Here is a 16,075-nt window from a genome sequence, read left to right as displayed (position 1 = left end):
CTCTCCATCTTCCTACACGTTTTGGCCATTGAAGACCGATCTATGCTTGATTTTCAAGCATATTTTCGATCCCTCTTTTGTTCCTTTCCATTTCTTTCTTTCTCCTTGCTGTAGTTTCACCATTTTTCTGTATTTTTGCAGGTGTAGCAGAGGTGGAGACCATTAACCTTGTGCGGCACCACCAAGGAGAGCCGGCCCTACCTCCATCCGACTTTCTACATCCTCCGATCGAGAATCGGCTCACATTCCATCGTCGGTGGATCTCCAACGTGTAGCAGCTGCAAAGGTGCCGTTTTTGGTGAAGTACAGTATTCTCGAACTGTGTAGGACGTCCATCTCCAGCCACGATCCGCTCTTTTTCATCCCCCGGGTCGTCGGATCTTCCAAGAGGTAGGTCTTCTTCTTCCTTCTCTTCTAGCTAAAACTGCAGTGTGTGTGGTTTTCTTTTTCTTATTTTCTGAGTGTTTCTTGTTTTTCTTTTCGTTTCAACCTTAGATTAGATTTCGTGCATAGGCCAGCACGTTAGATTAGGTTTATTTGTTTGCTTGATTCATTGAAATCGATTTTTTTTACATTTTTCATTTTTTTTTTCATTAAAATCGGCTAGATCTTCATCTAGCCGATTCTTCAAATTTCTCATAGGTGTTCTTGGGTCTGTTCTACTGAAACCCCATTTAGAAAAAAATCCATTTTTATTCATCTTAGTCGGTGCGTGGTGAGTTGTGCTTTTGATTTCACTTGAAAAGCAAAAATCTAAAAATCGGCTAGACTATGTCTAGCCGATTCTTGATTTTTACAAAAATATTTTTCTTTGTTTTGATTTTTTTTATGTCCAGCATGTGTATTGAGTTTTTCTGCTGAAAATCCAATTATAAAAGTTCATTTTAATTCATTTTATTTGTGGGTTGTGCTTGTGTCTTGTTTTGATTTTGTTTTTGAAAAAAAAAACTGGCTAGAGATATTCTAGTCGATCTTTGCATTTTGGTTAAAAGTGTGTTTAGATTGGTAAGTCGTGTGGTTTACTGTGTGTTTAGTATGTTAACAGTAGCATAAACTTGTGTTAGTCATTTCATTATTTTAGGATTGATTTAACTAATTGTTTTAATCATTTTTTGTTTTTGTGTTTTGAGTCTATTGAAGAAAATTACAAAAAATCAAGTTTTCTTTTCTTCATGTTTTTAATTCCATCATAGTGCTGTTCTTGTTAGCATTTGTGTAATTAGGAGTCCTTTTTATTATTTTCTAATTTAGTTTTATCAAAATAGTGGTTATTTAGTTTTATTGCTTTTTGTTAATTTATATTTTATTTTTTTATTTTCGTGTGGATCTTCTTCTTCCCCAAGGTGGGGCGGCAGCCATTAGAGCTCCTATTGAGCTCTAGGTCGATTTTTTTAGAAAGTCTTAATTGCCATTAGTTGAGTTAGGAAGGTGTCTAGGTTCAATGTATTAGGGTTTTATCTCATAGCCGTTTTTAGTGGTCATTTAAGTAGGTTTTAGTAATTAGGGCAGCATTTAATTCTAGCAAGTCGTGTTTTTCAATTAGGTCTTTTCATTACCTAGGTGAGTCTTAAATTCTTTGGTAGTATAGTCTTAATTTAGAGTTGGCGATTTTGAGAGGGGAGGCCATTAAGGTAATTGCATTTAAAAAGTTTTTGGAAAGAGTGGATTCCCCAAAAATCGTGTGGGATATTTAAGGAGGAATTAAATTTTGAATGTGCATTAAAGTAGGAGTTACTCTTTGATCTTGGAAAGTGTTTTTGAAATTAAATTAAAATTCCAATTTAAGTTCCACGATTTTCAGAAAGGAATAAATGCTCTTTACTCAAGTTGGGAAAGCAAAAATCGTGGGGTTTTCTTCTAAGTTGGACTTTTCATTTTCCAAAGTGAGAGTTTAAATACAATTAAGGAGAGTAACTCCCTCATTAAGTGGGGCGGTTTTTGGAGAATCCAAAGCATTTCCATGTTGAGCATTGATAATCATTACTTTATTTTCCTAACCTCCTTCATTAAAATCGGCAACTCTGAAGTAATTGTAGGTGAGTTAATAAGGTGCTACTTTAATTGACCCAAGTTAAGTGAGTCAAACCTAAGTCTAGACCACACCCAGGTCGAGTCAACCTTAGTCCACCTATTGAAACCTACCCTAACCGAGTTAACCTAGTTGACTTAGTTAGGTGTGCCTTGTGTCCAAGTCAACTTGAACCCTAGCCCAAGTCAAACACAACCCGACCCTAGTTGACTAAGTCAACCCCAAAACCGAACCCAACTAGTTCGGCCAAATCTAGCCGAGTCCACACTAGTCTGAGTCGAGTCAAACATAGCTCGAGCCTACCCAAGTCAAGACCAAACCGAGGTTGAGTCAACTTTAGCCAAGTTAACCCAACCTTAGCTAAGGCTAAACCGAGTCCATTGAAGTCAACCGACCCTAGTCCTAGTCGAACCCGTGTCCTATTGTTCCATTTTAGTCCCATAATTTTTTATTTATTTATTTATTTAAATCATAGCGATTTTAGATTAGCTAATGTAGTTATTTCTTTAATTGTTTAGCTAAAATTTATAATTGTTGATTTGATGGGTGTTTGTTAGTTTATCGTTTGTTGATTAGTTAGTTAGTATAGTGTAGTTAGTTTATAGTTGGTACATCATTTAGTCATATATTTAACTACATTATTTAGTGTTTCGATTGTAATTGCATTAGTATTTCATTTAGTGCATAGTCATAACACACATGTCATATTTCGTGTAGAGTTCATTTAGCTTTATTATAGTTAGCATCTGCATATAATCAGTTATATAGAATTAATTAAGTTTGTATTGCATGTAGATTACATTCTTAGTGGGTAAAATAGTTCACATAGTGAATAGTGCACTCAAATAAAAACCAGATTTTTGCCCTGTCGCACTAGCATTATTTTCTGTGCAAAAAATCTGTGTTTTCCAAAAAAATTTAGTCTATTCACTTGATTGACGTGTTATTTGACTGCAGACCAAATTTCAGCTCATTCGGAGTTGATTTTGTCTGATTTTTAAGCGTTTTGCGAAAACCGCTTTTTCTGGATTTCAAATTACAGGACTGTCGATATCCTGATTTTTCCCAGATTTGAAACGCTTATATCTGGAGTTCCAGATATCGTTTTTTCATTCTGTAAAAACAGTCAGATTGTTTAATCTGTCAGTTGCAGAACAGAATAAATTTCGGGAAAATCGGACCTCGTTTTCTCTGTCAAATAGTGGTTTTCCGATAACCTGTCAGAAAGCTATTTTGCACTAGTTAGGGGCATTTTCGTAATTTCCTTAGATTCGGCATTTTAGGCCTGTTTTCATTAGTTGCTGCATTTTAGGAGTTGCATAATCATCATACAGCATTAGTAGAAGTAATTTGGTTAATTTTAGAATTAGTTTAGTATTTTATATAATTTTTGTTTGATAAGTAGCATTTGTTTTATTATTTTCGTAAAATTAGAATTAGTATTAGTTACTGTTTGCATTATTAGAATAGAATACTAACTCGGTATTTTTCTGCATTTTTAGGTTGTAAATCATATTTAGTTTCCAGGGTTATCTTCCAAGTGTGAGGAGCGAATAATTGGCAAAAAGACGGAAATACCCTTGGTGTGGAGCAGAAGAAGTAGTTGCTTGTTTATTTTCATTTTAGTGATTAAGTGTATTTGTATTAGTTTCATAATTGTAGATTGACAATTGTCATTAATAAATTAAATTTTCTAGAAATATCTTGATTAACTCCTGTTCCCTGAGGATTCGACCCGTACTTACCACTTTGTGGAAAGTCGGTTTTTATATTTGTGGTTGACGATTTTCCAAAGTTTATTGAAAATAATTATTTTAAAAAGATCATTTCAAAATATCAAACAAATTTTGGCGCCGTTGCCGGGGAACGGCGAATTAATTACTTTATTTCTTAGAGTTTGATTTATTAATTTGTTTTAGTTAGTTAATTAGTTGTTTTATTTTTAGTTAGTAGGTTTAGTAAGTGAATATAGGATTAACATAGTTAGTAAATATAGGATTCACATTCTGTTCTTTCTAGGATTCACTTGAAATTCATTCTGCAAGGAGCGATTAGACAGGTGGGTTTTAGAAAAACTTAGTTTGTGATTTCCTGTATTTGTCTTTTCAGTACTTTAGAGTAGTTTAATTTGTTATTTCATTTACTTAGTTAGATCATCCTGACATAATTAGTTTAGCATATTTGTTTAGTAGTTGTTTATTTTGTGTTATTTACATTTTAGTACCTATGTTAGTTTATTTTTTTTTTATTTTTAGATTTAGGTCGTTTGCTTACATCTGGTCTTAGTACCAGTGTATGCAGGGGCGACGAGGTCTAGGAACCCCATTACACCCATTTGTTGACAACCCAGAGAGAATTTTACATTCTCATCGAAGTTCGGCAACAATGGCTGACATGGATCCTCCACCTCCACCCCCAGTTCTTTCACGCCCTCTACGGGAATACTTCATTCCCACAGATTATGTGCAGGCATCCTGCATTCGGAGACCCGATGTAGGAGCGCCGCATTATGAGATTAAGGCCAGCATTATTCAGATGCTTCCATCCTTTTATGGCCTTAGTCATGAGGATCCCTACCGACATTTAGATGAATTCCTCGAAATTTGTTCTACTGTTAAGATACAGAATTTCGATGATGATGCTTTAAGGTTGACTCTATTCCCCTTTTCATTGAAGGACAAAGCCAAGTATTGGCTAAAATCCTTAGATTCTGTAGAAATAGAGTCATGGGATCAATTGCAACAGGAGTTTCTTTGGAAATATTTTCCCATTGGTTGTACGAACCAATATCGTGGAGCCATCACTAGCTTTTCAGAGCTAGATGGTGAGCGCTTTCATGAGACCTGGGAGAGAATGAAGGATCTCCTCAGGAAATGTCCCCATCATCAGGTGCCGAAATGACAACTGGTGCAGAGCTTCTATGATGGATTGTCTGACAAGAATCGTCAGATGATCGACTCTTCATGTGGAGGGACATTCATGCTGAAGAGCGAGGACGAAGCATGGAGGCTATTTGATACATTGGCCGAGAATTCACTCCACCATGCTTCGAGCTCTCATTCTGATAGAGCCACACCCAGCATTCAGAAGAAAGCTGGTGTTCTTGAGATTGGTCCATCTACTGCACTACAGTGCAAGGTAGACATGATTGCTCAGAAGCTGGACCAGCTTCTCTCAGAACCATCCACTACACAGCAGGTGTGTACTCTTTGTGCCAGTCCGGCACACGAGATCACTGAGTGCCCTTCGGTAGCTCAGTACCCTGAATTTGTTCAAGAACAAGTTCAGGCAGCTCAGGGTTACGTCAGACCGCCGAATAACCCATTTTCATCGACATATAATCCGGGTTGGCGTAACCATCCTAATTTTTCATGGAAGAATCCACAGTCTTCCACGCAGATGCCTACACCCTCTCAGCCAGTTCGGCAGCCATCTTTTACTCAGTCATTTCAAAGACCGAACTATTCTCAGTCTTCTTCTTCTTCTGTCACTCCCCCGATTCAGCAGGAGTCTGCCCCACAGACATCTTTTGAGGAGAGACTTCTCCAGGCATTCCAAGAGGTGAAAACCTCTAATCAGAACACCTTCGAGAAGTGTAGCCAGATTTTGAGCTCGCATACGCAGTCCATTGCGAAGTTAGAATCGCAAATGGGACAGTTAGCTGAGGCTATTAGTAGGAGACCCGAGGGTACATTGCCGAGTCAGGCTGTCATGAACCCGAAGGGTAAGGACCAGATGACTGGAGGCCTATTTCATACTGAGACACAGCAGCAGGCTAAATCAGTTATGGCCTTGAGGAGTAGACGTGAGTATCACGTCGAGAGTAGAGAGCGAGAGAGTAGAGAGAGGATAGAGGAGCCAGAGACCATTGTTTCACCTACGTCGGCTCAGCCATCATCCCCATCTCCATCATCATCTTTATCCTCAGAGAAGAAGAAGGATAGGAGTGAGCCTTCTCACAAAGAAGAGGAGCCAACAGAGTATATTCCCCCACCACCCTATCCCAAAGCATTAGAGTCTCCCGGATATAGAGGAAAGCAAGGTGAGAAGATCCAGGACATGCTTGACATCTTCAAGCATGTGCAGATCAACCTAACTTTGCTTGATGCGATTCAGCAGGTGCCGGCGTATGCCAAATTCCTGAAGGAGCTATGTACGCAGAAGAGGAAATCTAGAGAGCGAGTTCCTAACCGGGTCCATCTAACTGAGCAGGTGAGTTCAGTACTTCAGCATCGGACACCACCAAAGCTCAAGGACCCTGGAGCCCCTATCATTGCGTGTACTATAGGGAACATCCGGATAGAACGTGCATTGCTCGATCTTGGAGCAAGCGTGAACATTCTACCCGGATATTTCTTTGATTCTTTCGGGCTAGAAGAGATGAGATCGACTCCGATTACACTGCAGCTGGCAGATCGTTCCGTCAAGGTACCGAGAGGTGTCTTGGAGGACATGCTAGTTAAGGTGGATGACTTTTATTTTCCAATCAATTTCATTATTCTTGATATGGAAGGAGTAGACAGCCAACACCAGACTCCGATCATTTTAGGCAGACCATTCTTGGCGACTGCCAATGCGTGCATCAATTGTAGAACCGGAGCCATGGATCTCTCGATCGGCAATTGGAAAGTCAAGCTGAATATTTTCAATGCCGCGATGGGACCAGCGGGAGACATGGACTGCTTTCATGTAGACATTGCACAGGAGTTAGTGGAAGAGCAGCCCGAGTTGTACATTATTGAGGATTCTTTAGATCTGTACCATATAGAGAAGAATAGTAGTGTAGATAGTGTAAATGTGTCTAGAGTGTCGTCAGAGAGACCACCTTGGGGAGCGGTCAGGGAGCCTCTTCCACCACTTGCGAAGACCCCCGCCAAATCTTCGATCGAATCACCTCCGAAACTTGAGCTGAAGCCCTTACCAGATTCACTCAAGTATGCTTATCTCGGAGATGATGAGACTCTGTCTGTGATCATCTCGTCCTTGCTCACTGAGGAGCAGGAACAGAGAGTGCTGACTATTCTTCGAGAGCACAAGGCAGCGATTGGCTGGGGAGTTGCTGATCTGAAGGGGATTGATCATTCATTCTGCATGCATAGGATCCATTGTGATGAGGAAGTCAAGCCATTTAGGGATATGCAGAGAAGGCTAAATCCCAACATGAAGGAAGTGGTAAAGAAAGAGGTAGTGAAGTGGTTGGATGCCGGAATCATTTGCCCTATTTCTGATAGCCAGTGGGTCAGTCCGATTCAGGTTGTGCCAAAGAAGTCAGGACTCACTATGGTTGAGAACGAGAAGGGTGAGAGAATTCTGATGAGGACCACTACAGGATGGCGAGTCTGCATCGATTATAGGAAGCTGAATGTGGCAACTAGGAAAGATCATTTCCCATTGCCATTCATTGATCAGATCTTAGAAAGACTCGCAGGGCAGAGCTACTACTGCTTTCTAGATGGATATTAAGGATACAATCAGGTAGCTGTCCATCCTGATGACCAGGAGAAGACCACATTTACATGTCCTTATGGCACCTTCGCGTTTAGACGTATGCCTTTTGGGCTCTGTAATGCCCCAGCTACTTTTCAGAGGTGCATGCTTGCTATCTTCTCAGACATGATTGATGATGTGATGGAAGTTTTTATGGACGACTTTTCAGTGTATGGCTCTTCTTTTGAAGATTGCCTCCAAAAACTTGCTCGAGTACTGAGTAGGTGTGCGGAGACCAATCTCGTCCTGAGTTGGGAAAAGAGCCATTTTATGGTCCAGGAGGGGATTGTGCTAGGACACATTGTGTCCAAGCGTGGTATTGAGGTTGACAGAGCGAAGGTGGAATCCATTTCCCGTTTGACTCCACCCGCCTCTGTGAGGCAGATTCGATCATTTTTAGGGCATGCGGGATTTTACAGGAGGTTCATAAAAGATTTCAGCAAAATCTCTCTACCGCTTTGCACTTTATTGGAGAAAGACCAGCCCTTTGTTTTCGGTGAGGATTGTATGAAGGCCTTTGAGATTCTCAAAGAGACCTTGATTACTGCACCCATTTTTAGACCGCCGGATTGGACTCTCCCATTTGAGATTATGTGCGATGCGTCTGATTACGCTATGGCGGCCATTTTAGGACAACGCATTGATAGGAAGCCCTATGTGATCTACTATGCGAGTAGAACTCTATCTGATGCTCAGATGAATTATACTACGACAGAGAAGGAGCTACTTGCGGTAGTTTTCGCATTGGATAAATTCAGGTCCTATTTACTCGGTTCGAAGGTGGTTGTCTATTCTAATCATTCTGCATTGAAATATTTGTTGAATAAGAAAGACACCAAACCGAGATTGATTCGTTGGGTTCTTCTACTACAGGAGTTTGATCTCGAGATTCGAGATAAGAAGGGAAGTGAAAACGTAGTAGCAGACCATCTTTCCAGACTGATCGTGGAGACCACGCAGGATCAGAGGCCGATCAGTGATTCTTTCCCCAACGAGCAGATCATGTCAGTCAGTACATCGCAGTTACCCTGGTTTGCAGATATTGTGAACTATCTGGTTTCGAGGCAGATACCTGAGCATTGGAACAAGAATGAGCGTGAGAGATTCCTATCTCAGGTGAGGTACTATTATTGGGATGAACCAGAGTTGTTCAAATACTGTGCAGACCAGATCATTAGGAGATATGTTTCGGAGGAGGAGTACCAGTCCATTCTGAATTTTTCCCATTCATTAGCCTGTGGAGGGCATTTTAGTAGTAGGAAGACGACTGCAAAGGTTTTGCAGTCAGGATTTTATTGGCCCACACTCCACAGGGATGCTCATGAGTTCTGTAGGCGATGCCTGTGATGCCAGCAGATTGGGAACATGTCCAAGAGGGACATGATGCCCTTGCTTCCGATTTTGATAGTCGAGATTTTTTATGTTTGGGGCATTGATTTCATGGGACCATTTCCGCCTTCATTCAGAAATTTATACATTCTGGTGGCGGTTGATTATGTGTCCAAGTGGGTCGAGGCTATGGCAACCAAGACCAATGATCATAGAGTAGTGCTTAAGTTTATTAAGCACAACATTTTCAGTCGTTTTGGGGTGCCACGAGCAATGATTAGCGATGGTGGCAAGCATTTTAGGAATGTACAGATAGCTTCTCTTCTGAGAAGATATTCTGTCAATCATAGATTCACCACGCCGTATCATCCGCAGACTAGTGGACAGGTTGAAGTGTCCAATAGAGAGATTAAGCAAATTTTAGAAAAGACAGTTCGCCCAGACCGCAAGGATTGGTCTCAGCGTTTAGATGATGCACTTTGGGCATATAGAACTGCATTCAAGACTCCCATTGGCATGTCCCCGTATCGCCTTGTATTCGGGAAAGCATGCCATCTTCCTGTCGAGCTAGAGCATAGAGCGTACTGGGCTATCAAGAAATTGAATTTTGACCTCACCCAGGCTGGCAAAGAGAGAGCATTGCAGCTCTCAGAATTAGAGGAACTCAGGAATGATGCGTACGAGAATGCCAAACTATACAAAGATCGCACGAAAGCATTTCATGATAAGCATATTGTCAGAAAAGTGTTTGAGCCAAATCAGAAAGTGTGGCTATACAATTCTCGTTTGCATTTATTCCTAGGGAAGTTGAGATCGAGATGAACAGGCCCTTACATTGTGAAAGAAGTATTTCCCCACGGAGCAGTGACATTATTCGATCCTATGACCCAAGGTACATTCAAGGTAAATGGGCAAAGACTGAAGCCATTCATTTCAGATACCTTGCAAGATGGTGAGTGTGAGATAGTGCATCTCACGAAGGCATGAGGATTCGACCAGAGGGATGTATCATATGTACATTAATTTGTTTTCCATTTCAGAGTTTTTCTTTATTCAATATTTCATTTCACATTTGCTAACTTTTGTTTTGATATATGCATGATGAATTTAACACTTAGTGTATCAGTTACCAGGTACAGAGTAGAGCTTTCAAAGAATTCAAAAATCAGACGAAATTCAACTTCAAAAGCTCAGAGCAAATCAGGTTGTATCTATCCTTTCTCCCATATTATTGTTAGTGTCTTTTAGTGTGCATTTGTATTACATTTTTACTTAATTTGTATGCCACTAGGGACAGTGTCATTCAAGCATGGGGGTGGTTTAGATGCATGCACAAAAAAATTTCAAATTTTTTTTCTGACTGGTAATTAAAGTAGGCATTTGAGAACAAGTTGTAGCATATATGATTGTTTTTTGACATAATCTAACAGTTTATAAATTTTTAAGCCCCATAGAAAAATTTTTATTTTCTGAACTGAGTCAAATAGAGTAGTTGTTTATGAGAAAATTCAAAGAAAAGATAGTATTTGATTGTTAGAAAATTTTGAATCACTTTTGTATAAGTATGCACAGTATGTTTTGTGAAAGAAATAAGCAATGAAAAGATGTGTTTGAAAAATGAGTTTAAAAGAATAGAGCTACGTTTAGTTGTTGATGTCTTCGTGAATCTTAGTAGTGGAACTCAGACACGAGATGAAGTGTTTGAGTATTCTAACGAAAAGGATAACGAAGGAGATCATCTTCTTGTCTAAGTCGATATCTGTGGCCTTTGTAGTTCGAGTAAGTAGAATCTGAAGGGTGTTTTACACCTGGTGCCTCAAAGCCAGCTGGTTTGGGAGCCACCGGTTCGAAAGCTTGTTACATGGACTACATAGAAAGCCTAAGAGATAGAGACATTGCACAGGACGAGAGGAAGACTATACGTAAACTACTAGAATAGAAAGTTTAGTGACTTGAGCAATTAAGTCCGAGGGATACTTTGTATCTAGTGCCCTAAGGCCGGCCGGCATGGGAGTCACTGACCCAAAGCTCGCTACACGGGTCACGAAAACTGACTATTCGAAATAGTGCTCAGATGAGAAGATTGCGCAAGAAATCAAAAGTGGAAAAAAAAGAGTGAAAATGAAAGAAAAAGAATGTGCTGAATGAGAAAATTTTCATTGCTTAGGCATATATGTGCATTACTGTGCAGAAAATATACAAGTGAGAATAAATGAGTAAAACATGAGAATACTTGACTTTCACAGAAAAATCATAAACTAGCTACAATATTAGAAAAGTGAAGGAAAAGAATTTTTACTGTGGTGGCATGAGATTTTTAAACTTGTTTTGAGAATGTCAATTACATGAAATATTTATTACAACTGCATTCTTAAGAGCCTAATATTTTTGAAAGATCATCCTCGCATTTCATTGATGTTTGTGGGTAGCATCGCTGCAAACCCTCACGAGACCTTACTCGTCCACTAGTGTAAGCCAGGGGTTTAAAGGGCTTGTTGCATATGCTAAATGCAACCGTGATTCCTACGAAAGTGAGTTAGTATTATGCATTCATGTTTAGCAATTTTTGTCTCTGTGGCATATCATAATCAGGGTTTGTTAAGGGACTAACAAACATTCAAGCAAGGGGGTATTTGATGATGCATGAAATGCACATCATGTAAACAAGTTTTTCATACATTTTGTATCAAGTTTAAGGTTATAAACCCATGTTTAGATGTGTTTTGATAGTAAGGGGCTATGATTCGAATTTCAGAAAAATCGGAGTTAAAATGAGAGAGTTATGGCTATTTCAGTGTTTGGGCACGGATTTCGAGGTGGATCGGATCCATATCCGACCCAATTAGGTTAATTGGACCTTGGATCAACTCTTATAAAGCCCAAAACCCAACCCACACGCCTATCCATATCCATTTCAAGAAGTTTTTCTGAAAACCCCCCAAAAAGTGGCGCCTAGCAAATTTTATTTTTTTAACCTTCTTTCTGAAAAATGTCAAAACTATAAATAGTTTTTTTTAAAGAACCCTAGGCGTCTTTGGCTGTGTTTGGACGCCCCTTGCAGTGAATCTACTCCAGCAACTCCTTCCTCTCCATCTTCCCACACGTTTTGGCCATTGAAGACCGATCTATGCTTGATTTTCAAGCATATTTTCGATCCCTCTTTTGTTCCTTTCCATTTCTTTCTTTCTCCTTGCTGTAGTTTCACCATTTTTCTGTATTTTTGCAGGTGTAGCAGAGGTGGAGACCATTAACCTTGTGCGGGAGTGCGAAACACACCACCAAGGTGAGCCGACCCTACCTCCATCCGGCTTTCTACATCCTCCGATCGAGAATCGGCTCACATTCCATCGTCGGTGGATCTCCAACGTGTAGCAGCTGCAAAGGTGCCATTTTTGGTGAAGTACAGTATTCTCGAACTGTGTAGGACGCCCATCTCCAGCCACGGTCCGCTCTTCTTCATCCCCCCGGTCGTCGGATCTTCCAAGATGTAGGTCTTCTTCTTCCTTCTCTTCTAGCTAAAACCGAAGTGTGTGTGGTTTTCTTTTTCTTATTTTCTGAGTGTTTCTTATTTTTCTTTTCGTTTCAACCTTAGATTAGATTTCGTGCATAGGCCAGCACGTTAGATTAGGTTTATTCATTTGCTTGATTCATTGAAATCGATTTTTTTTAGATTTTTCATTTTTTTCATTAAAATCGGCTAGATCTTCATCTAGCCGATTCTTCAAATTTCTCATAGGTGTTCTTGGGTCTGTTCTACTGAAACCCCATTTAGAAAAAAATCCATTTTTATTCATCTTAGTCGGTGCGTGGTGAGTTGTGCTTTTGATTTCACTTGAAAAGCAAAAATCTAAAAATCGGCTAGACTATGTCTAGCCGATTCTTGATTTTTACAAAAATATTTTTCTTTGTTTTGATTTTTTTTATGTCCAGCATGTGTATTGAGTTTTTCTGCTGAAAATCCAATTATAAAAGTTCATTTTAATTCATTTTATTTGTGGGTTGTGCTTGTGTCTTGTTTTGATTTTATTTTTGAAAAAAAAAACTGGCTAGAGATATTCTAGTCGATCTTTGCATTTTGGTTAAAAGTGTGTTTAGATTGGTAAGTCGTGTGGTTTACTGTGTGTTTAGTATGTTAACAGTAGCATAAACTTGTGTTAGTCATTTCATTATTTTAGGATTGATTTAACTAATTGTTTTAATCATTTTTTGTTTTTGTGTTTTGAGTCTATTGAAGAAAATTACAAAAAATCAAGTTTTCTTTTCTTCATGTTTTTAATTCCATCATAGTGCTGTTCTTGTTAGCATTTGTGTAATTAGGAGTCCTTTTTATTATTTTCTAATTTAGTTTTATCAAAATAGTGGTTATTTAGTTTTATTGCTTTTTGTTAATTTATATTTTATTTTTTTATTTTCGTGTGGATCTTCTTCTTCCCCAAGGTGGGGCGGCAGCCATTAGAGCTCCTATTGAGCTCTAGGTCGATTTTTTTAGAAAGTCTTAATTGCCATTAGTTGAGTTAGGAAGGTGTCTAGGTTCAATGTATTAGGGTTTTATCTCATAGCCGTTTTTAGTGGTCATTTAAGTAGGTTTTAGTAATTAGGGCAGCATTTAATTCTAGCAAGTCGTGTTTTTCAATTAGGTCTTTTCATTACCTAGGTGAGTCTTAAATTCTTTGGTAGTATAGTCTTAATTTAGAGTTGGCGATTTTGAGAGGGGAGGCCATTAAGGTAATTGCATTTAAAAAGTTTTTGGAAAGAGTGGATTCCCCAAAAATCGTGTGGGATATTTAAGGAGGAATTAAATTTTGATGTGCATTAAAGTAGGAGTTACTCTTTGATCTTGGAAAGTGTTTTTGAAATTAAATTAAAATTCCAATTTAAGTTCCACGATTTTCAGAAAGGAATAAATGCTCTTTACTCAAGTTGGGAAAGCAAAAATCGTGGGGTTTTCTTCTAAGTTGGACTTTTCATTTTCCAAAGTGAGAGTTTAAATACAATTAAGGAGAGTAACTCTCTCATTAAGTGGGGCGGTTTTTGGAGAATCCAAAGCATTTCCAAGTTGAGCATTGATAATCATTACTTTATTTTCCTAACCTCCTTCATTAAAATCGGCAACTCTGAAGTAATTGTAGGTGAGTTAATAAGGTGCTACTTTAATTGACCCAAGTTAAGTGAGTCAAACCTAAGTCTAGACCACACCCAGGTCGAGTCAACCTTAGTCCACCTATTGAAACCTACCCTAACCGAGTTAACCTAGTTGACTTAGTTAGGTGTGCCTTGTGTCCAAGTCAACTTGAACCCTAGCCCAAGTCAAACACAACCCGACCCTAGTTGACTAAGTCAACCCCAAAACCGAACCCAACTAGTTCGGCCAAACCTAGCCGAGTCCACACTAGTCCGAGTCGAGTCAAACATAGCTCGAGCCTACCCAAGTCAAGACCAAACCGAGGTTGAGTCAACTTTAGCCAAGTTAACCCAACCTTAGCTAAGGCTAAACCGAGTCCATTGAAGTCAACCGACCCTAGTCCTAGTCGAACCCGTGTCCTATTGTTCCATTTTAGTCCCATAATTTTTTATTTATTTATTTATTTAAATCATAGCGATTTTAGATTAGCTAATGTAGTTATTTCTTTAATTGTTTAGCTAAAATTTATAATTGTTGATTTGATGGGTGTTTGTTAGTTTATCGTTTGTTGATTAGTTAGTTAGTATAGTGTAGTTAGTTTATAGTTGGTACATCATTTAGTCATATATTTAACTACATTATTTAGTGTTTCGATTGTAATTGCATTAGTATTTCATTTAGTGCATAGTCATAACACGCATGTCATATTTCGTGTAGAGTTCATTTAGCTTTATTATAGTTAGCATCTGCATATAATCAGTTATATAGAATTAATTAAGTTTGTATTGCATGTAGATTACATTCTTAGTGGGTAAAATAGTTCACATAGTGAATAGTGCACTTAAATAAAAACCAGATTTTTGCCCTGTCGCACCAGCATTATTTTCTGTGCAAAAATTCTGTGTTTTCCAAAAAAATTTAGTCTATTCACTTGATTGACGTGTTATTTGACTGCAGACCAAATTTCAGCTCATTCGGAGTTGATTTTGTCTGATTTTTAAGCGTTTTGCGAAAACCTCTTTTTCTGGATTTCAAATTACAGGACTGTCGATATCCTGATTTTTCCCAGATTTGAAACGCTTATATCTGGAGTTCCAGATATCGTTTTTTCATTCTGTAAAAACTGTCAGATTGTTTAATCTGTCAGTTGCAGAACAGAACAAATTTCGGGAAAATCGGACCTCGTTTTCTCTGTCAAACAGTGGTTTTCCGATAACCTATCAGAAAGCTATTTTGCACTAGTTAGAGGCATTTTCGTAATTTCCTTAGATTCGGCATTTTAGGCCAGTTTTCATTAGTTGCTGCATTTTAGGAGTTGCATAATCATCATACAGCATTAGTAGAAGTAATTTGGTTAATTTTAGAATTAGTTTAGTATTTTATATAATTTTTGTTTGATAAGTAGTATTTGTTTTATTATTTTCGTAAAATTAGAATTAGTATTAGTTACTGTTTGCATTATTAGAATAGAATACTAACTCGGTATTTTTCTGCATTTTTAGGTTGTAAATCATATTTAGTTTCCAGGGTTATCTTCCAAGTGTGAGGAGCGAATAATTGGCAAAAAGACGGAAATACCCTTGGTGTGGAGCAGAAGAAGTAGTTGCTTGTTTATTTTCATTTTAGTGATTAAGTGTATTTGTATTAGTTTCATAATTGTAGATTGACAATTGTCATTAATAAATTAAATTTTCTAGAAATATCTTGATTAACTCCTGTTCCCTGAGGATTCGACCCGTACTTACCACTTTGTGGAAAGTCGGTTTTTATATTTGTGGTTGACGATTTTCCAAAGTTTATTGAAAATAATTGTTTTAAAAAGATCATTTCAAAATATCCACCATGCAGAAAAAAGCAATCTGATGAAAAACCATATGACAGGGGTGATGAAACCAAAATGAGGTGAAGTAGCATTCAAATTGCAGAACGAGCAAATTAATCAAATCACATGAAAACTCATTAAATCGCTATGCTAAAGCAAGAGATTGATCTGAATTTCCAATGGCCCTACAGTGCTTGTTTCCATAATACCATCTCCATTATGTATAGAAAGAAAGGAAAGAAGAAAAAGAAAAAAAAATAATACTAATGAACCGATCATAGATCAA

The 16,075-nt window shown here is 38.3% G+C and overlaps 1 non-coding gene across 1 annotated transcript; it reads right to left on the bottom strand.

Annotated features, from left to right (window-relative positions):
* Positions 1–4,817: 4,817 nt before the first annotated feature.
* Positions 4,818–4,920, bottom strand: LOC149828544 (small nucleolar RNA R71). Its single transcript, XR_016434476.1, has one exon. It is a non-coding gene; the product is annotated as a small nucleolar RNA R71 (small nucleolar RNA).
* Positions 4,921–16,075: the final 11,155 nt, after the last annotated feature.

Source organism: Nuphar pumila, chromosome 9 (assembly GCF_984573655.1).
Source record: "Nuphar pumila chromosome 9, dmNupPumi1.hap1.1, whole genome shotgun sequence".
Lineage (NCBI taxonomy): Eukaryota > Viridiplantae > Streptophyta > Magnoliopsida > Nymphaeales > Nymphaeaceae > Nuphar > Nuphar pumila.
Note: the sequence above shows the minus strand (reverse complement) of the source record. Positions and strands in the feature narration are given on the sequence as shown.